Source organism: Fukomys damarensis, unplaced genomic scaffold (assembly GCF_012274545.1).
Source record: "Fukomys damarensis isolate Sample0158 unplaced genomic scaffold, DMR_v1.0_HiC HiC_scaffold_37, whole genome shotgun sequence".
NCBI classification, from domain to species: domain Eukaryota; kingdom Metazoa; phylum Chordata; class Mammalia; order Rodentia; family Bathyergidae; genus Fukomys; species Fukomys damarensis.
Genome location: NW_022900949.1, coordinates 17,977,744 through 17,984,022, shown reverse-complemented (window position 1 = coordinate 17,984,022; position 6,279 = coordinate 17,977,744). Strand labels below are relative to the sequence as shown.

Here is a 6,279-nt window from a genome sequence, read left to right as displayed (position 1 = left end):
AAAAAAAAAAAAAAAAATTAAGGTCTAGGGCCAGGGATCTATTTCAGCAGCAGTGTGCCAGCTGGGCAAGCACTAGGTCCTGAGTTCAATTCCTAATGGGGGAGGCGTGGTTATGGTCTAAGCCTGGGCTACATGGTGAATTTAAGGCCTGCCTGGAATAGTAAGGCCCTCTCGCAAACAAAAGAAGGGCCTAAAAATTTGAATTTGGAGGCTTCACTATTATTTGTTCTGAAATCAAACTATAACTTCAAAATAATTATAACCAAAATAAAACATGCCATGGGCCAGAGATGTAGCTCAGTGGCACCATGCCTGCCTGCCAAGAGCAAGGTTCCGAATTCGATCCCCAGTACCAAAAAAAAGTTAAAGAAAGAAAATATATAACCTATTCAAAAACTTTTAAATGCCTCCCCAAATTGTAATTTTTAACTCACTTTTTATACAAACACTATTTTCATGGATTTTATAGAATTACATTTACATAATCTCCTAATATCTGATTCAACATCTCTGGCCAAGTACTAGCACTCTTCCTTAATGTATCCTTGTCTGTCAAGTCATAAATGTCTAATTCTTAGAACAGAATATGGTTACTACTGGAAGTAGCTAGACGCTGAACTGCCCAAATATCTCTGTTTCATTACAAGTAGTATTAATATTATCCAGCAATCAAAGTGCCCTACATAAAACTTTTTAGTATTAAAATTACAAAAGGAAAAGAAGAGAGCAAGGACACTGTTTTAAAGCAAACTGTTGGCCAGGTGTGGTGGTGCATGCCTGTAGTAATCCCACACTCAGGAGGCTGAGGCAGGAGGATGGCTGTGTGTTCGAGATCAGTCAGGCTACATGGTGAATTCCAGGTTAGTCTCAACTACATAGTGAGACCCTTTCTCAAAAAAATAAAAAAATAAAGCAAACTGTTGGGCGGGTAGTTAAACATCTGTGTGCCTAAAGGACAACAGTGGGAGAGGGGTCCAAAATAGCAAGAATTATCAGGTAAGTAAAGAAACAAAGTTATCAATGTATAATATATTTATAATCATTTGTTAGGTCTCAGACCTAAAGTGATCCCACAAAGCACAATGACATTTTAAGATTACACTGTACACATTCTTTATGATACCTAGGTACCTCGCTCCAGAACAAGGCATACAGCATTCCTAGCTGCCACAGCCCACAACGGTATCAGGAAAGAAAATATTTAAAGACTCTCCTCCCGCCTTGGACTGGAACCCCATTTAAATCAAGAACTTAGCTTTTGTAAGTTTCTTACATGATCAAAGTCCCTAAGGAAACTCTGACCACCTAAAAAGGAAGACATTTTGCAATTCCAAAGTAACTTCTAAGTAAAATGTCAATAAGCATCATAATCACCATAGTTCCCTGAACCCCAGAAGCAATCTTCACAGGCATAAAAAGGTATCAAAACTAACACCTGGTGAAGATACTCTCATGGCACTGCCTACTAAAAGCCTAACTATATCTACTTTACAATGAACTCCACCCATACTTGTGCAAGGCTGCCTATGTTCCTTGACTGCATTCTTTCATCAAGGACACAAAAAGAACCAATGACCAACGAAGTGAGGGGTCGGTTCCTCACTGTGTCAGGACCTAGCTTCCAGGTGACACAAACTTCCAAATAATACACAGCCTTGCAAAATATTCAGTATTCTTTCAGACAACTACTAGCAAGAAGAACTAAGATAATATCCTGCGGCATGTCCATTTATAAGAACTGATATGCTAGAACAGATCCTGCTCTGCCCAACCCAACATCACCCTTACCAAGTCACTGGAAGGTCTTCCACAAGATTAAAGCCCTGCTTACTTCATCTACATGTCCAATCTACATCTCTAACTTTGTTAGCCACTGCTTTACTAAACTTCAAAGTGCTCCTCTAAGAATTCTAGCCTTTCCTGTCTGTCTTAATGGTGCAATCATTTTGACTATCTATCCCCATCTGGTTTGTATGGATATAAATCAGAAAGACCAAAAATATTTTTTAGTTAACCTCTATTAATTCTACAAATTTTCTTCTCAATTGGAACACTCACTCACTCACATGGGGGGGGGCAGGCAAGATGCATAGAAAGGAAAAGAATCCATGGAACTCAGTGAAAAACTGGGCTATAATTCCTGTAGTTAACCCTTCAAGTATGAAAACTGCCATCTTTTGGAGGTTTTGAAGGCAAGTCTCCAAATTACAGACACATCTATTTTTATATTTGCAACTTAAAGCTCAAAATATATTTTTAAAAGAAACAATGCTAAAAGATTTGTTAGATTCCCAGACTTGCTCAACAAGAGTCTATTTACTCCATGACATTCCCAATCTAGTCTGAGTTCTAGATTCATTCATGTGGAAATAGTGTGACATGAAAAGTGCACAAGCACAGAGTCTTGTCAGAGTTAGAAATTCTGTCAGCCAGTTACTAACTGTATAATCAAACAAACTTTTTAACTTTTCAAGTCCTAGATTCTTCATCTTCAGGAAAGCACTTCCTGTCATGAACAGTCTGTAAGGATTAACTATTATACGAATTGTGCTCGCTTCGGCAGCACATATACTAAATATTATACAAATCAACTAGGAGACTGACAGAGTAGGAAGTCAATAAAAGGAATAAATTACAGCCCTCCTTATCTGCAGGTTCAGCAACTGTGGATTCAACCACCCACTGATCCAAAATAAGAGGAAAAAACTGTACCTGTACTGAACATATAAACGTTTTTCCTTGTCCTTATTCCATAAACAATACAGTGTACCAACATTTTTATGGCGCTTACATTTTACTTTGCTTACAAGTAAAGAGAATGTAAGTAAGTTATATGCAGACACCGCTTCATTTCACATCAGAGACATAAGCATTCAGGGATTCTGGTATCCTTCAGGGTACCACAACCAATGGTCATTCTTCATAAATTCTTTTTAACTTCTATACTGTAGTAAACGGCCCATTCTGGATTTATTAAAAGGAATTTAGAATTTGGAACCTGAAAATCTAGGTTTGATTCTAGGCACTATTTTATATGAGCTATTGAACTTCAGGTTCTTAATAATGTCTCTGAACACAGATTACTCAATCAGTACCCAAAAAACAGAGTGAAAGAGGGAAGAACAGTTGTCCACACCTATAGTCCCAGGTACTACTGGGGAGGATGAGGAAGGATGTTTACTTAAACCGGGGAGTCTGAGGTTGGCCTGTGCAATGCATCCAAAAAAAAAAAAAATAATAAGGTACAAGAGAACCAGAGACTTACTGTAACTAAGTGACATAGTTTATAAGCTGGCATAAACTGTATAAGAAAGATTACTTTTCACTTAATACAAAGTGCTCCTGCTCAAAACTTACCCACTTTCCAAGATCAAATTGTGCATAACTAAGCAAATATCATGGAACTGAGAAGAAAGCTAAACCACCTAGCTCACAGTAATATAGAACTACCGACTAGAACGGTGATGGCAAACCTGAGAGCTTTCAATGACAACCAACAGCCCAGTGTGGCACGATTGCAATAGGTTCACCACCACTGTGCTAGAACATCCTTCCTAACCCCAATGAAGTTCTTGTTTGTAGAACTCTCAAAAGTTAAACTGTACACAAGACTTTTTTGTCCTTATCCAAACTAGCAGACCACACCCTGAGAAACCTTTCTTAAGCATTTTTCAGACAGTCTCACTGTATAGTTCAGACTGTTCTTAAAGAAGTGATCCTTCTGCCTCAGTCTCCTGAATCTAGAATGGCAAACATGAGACACCACACTCAGCTTCTTAAGCAGTTTCTACTCCTTTCCACTTAGCTTTCTTTCCTTCCTACTCCCCAAAATAGTTTCCATAACAAAGGCAGTAAGAACTCTAAAGTACAGAAAAATGACCAAGTGTGTTCAAGGTAAGGAGTGACTGTCCTGTCCATAATCCACCAGAAAAATTCAATCATATAAAAACAAACAGAAGATGTAAATAGCAAAGGCATTTCTATAGTCTCTAAAAAAATACTTTCTATTTTTAGTATTATTTCCCCTATCTTTTAAAACTGGGTCCAGCAGGGCATGATAGTCTGTTGACTCTGCAACGTTGGAGGCTGAAGCAGAAGGACAGCAGGTTTGAGCAAAGCTTGGGCAACTGAGTTACTTGGTGAAACCCTATCTCAAAAACATTTTGGGGGGACCAGGGATGTAGCTCAGTGACACCATGCCTGCCTAGCAAGTGCAAGGTCCTGAGTTGATCCCCGGTATAGCAAAAAAAAAAAAAAAAAAAAAAAAAGTAAGACTGGGGATATAGCTCATGCAGAGGTTCTAGGGTGAGGGTGGGCTATAAGTTAATGAAATCTTTTAAGAGCTTCTACCACTACTAATACAATTTAATTAAGTCCGTATGACTCAAAGAGCTAATAAGCTGCTCCTCAACTGCATTAAGGCCAAAAGAACTCAGTAGAACAAGACTAAACTCTCGAAATTTAAGAAAACAAAATAAAAAATTGAACTCACAAAATAAAAACACTGAAGCAATAAGTTAATAGCCCCTCAAAATAGGTATAAAAATATTAAATATTCTCAAAACAAGTGACTATATACTTGACCTAAGAGGAGGCGTATTTATGCCAGCTGTTATTTATAATCAATCAAGACCCAGAGAGGGTGCAGAATAAGCTCTCAAAAGATACCCAAATATATTTCTAGCAGCAGCCATTCCTCAGTCACAGCATCCACACTGGCAGCAGCACCTCTCACCACATGAACATCCACATTTTCTGAGGTTGTTTGACCTGGACCTGATCTAAGTCCCTCGGGAGGCAACTACAGTCATGGATCATGCGGCCCGAAGTCATAAAGACTCCTACCTATGGTACTGTAATAATAATAGCTATGTACGTATTTCATCTTTCAGTAACATCAGAATACCTCACTGGACTCAGGACTAAGATCACCAAAAAAAAAAAAAAAAAAAAAAAAAAATACCAGGGCCAGTGGTCCTTGACACCACGGTCTAACATGATTATCTTAATCAGGGACACATCACCAATCAAGTTTCAAAGTGCTTTAAAGTTACAACAGTGGCAAGATGAAGAGAAGAAACGGGACAAGGAGGGAGGCAAAAGCACCGAGCATACAACTATGTAAAGAAACAGTCAACGGACAGGTTAAAACAGGTTAATTACCAACATCTGCCAAAACATAGCAGTTATCACACCATATACTTGTCAGATTACCCAACACTCAAAACGAAAAGGAGCCACTCCTTCCTACAAACGTCTACAGAGAACACAGAACTTTTCTAAAATGAGGGCAGTTTAACCTCCTGGGTTCTTCCTTTCAAAAGCTTTAAAACTTTCAGCAAATTAAGGTTAGCCTCAATTTCAGGACCTTTTCTGTTAAGTTGAATAAAAGTTGCATATTTTTAATCTTGATAACCTACACCGTCACTCTTCTTTTGGCAAACTATATCCACATTTCTATACGATTTTAAAGTGTTTTTTAAAGGCTAACTATAAAGTTAGCAAAAACAAGTAACACAGTAAACATGGCAGGCATTCAACAATTCCTAAAAGTAAAAGCTTGAAAAAAATGACAAATTCCTAGTGCAACCGTAGATACAATGTTACTAATATGGAAACAAATATTCGAAAAATTCTCAAAATTGTATCTTCCTCTAAAAATAACGCTGAAGAGCGTTTGCCAACACAGAAACCGCTGGTTCTTAAAAATGATAATGACAAATACTTCAGTCCTGAATTGCCATAACCCTGACCCTTCCAAAGCAAATTTTGGTCTTGCCTTAGCAGTAACAAGTAAATTTTCGATGTCATCAACATTGACCAAAAGGACTCTCCTACTTTATTTGTGTCTACTACAAACTGTTAAGTTTACACAGCGAAAGATGTACAAATGAAACTACCACCTCCAACCACCAAAACTAAAAAAAGGTTAAGTACCAATTAAAAGTTCCAAGAATCTTCAATTAAGAAAAACTGGCATAGCACGTTGTGGTTAAACAGCTAAATAAATGTTTGTTCCTTATTTGGATTAGTCTCCATCTCCTATACATTTACTTAGGTTAGAAAGAGAAACCTCGGAAAATAAGCACCCGGCGAGGACACCATTCTGCTTTTACTCACGAAACCAACAGTTCAAGAACTTTTGGAGGAAGAGGGAGGACTGAAGACATTTTTCCTAGCAGATCCGAGGAACTCGCGTCCTACAGTAACGAGCACACACGCCCGGGAGGCGGAAGTGCAGAGAGCGGGGTGGGGTGCGCCGACGCGCGGGCGGGCGGG

The 6,279-nt window shown here is 38.5% G+C and overlaps 1 protein-coding gene across 1 annotated transcript in view; it reads right to left on the bottom strand.

Moving 5' to 3' along the window:
• Abi1 (abl interactor 1) overlaps nucleotides 1-6,279 on the bottom strand; it is a 91,502-nt gene that overhangs the window by 84,473 nt on the left and 750 nt on the right. The window lies entirely within an intron of this gene.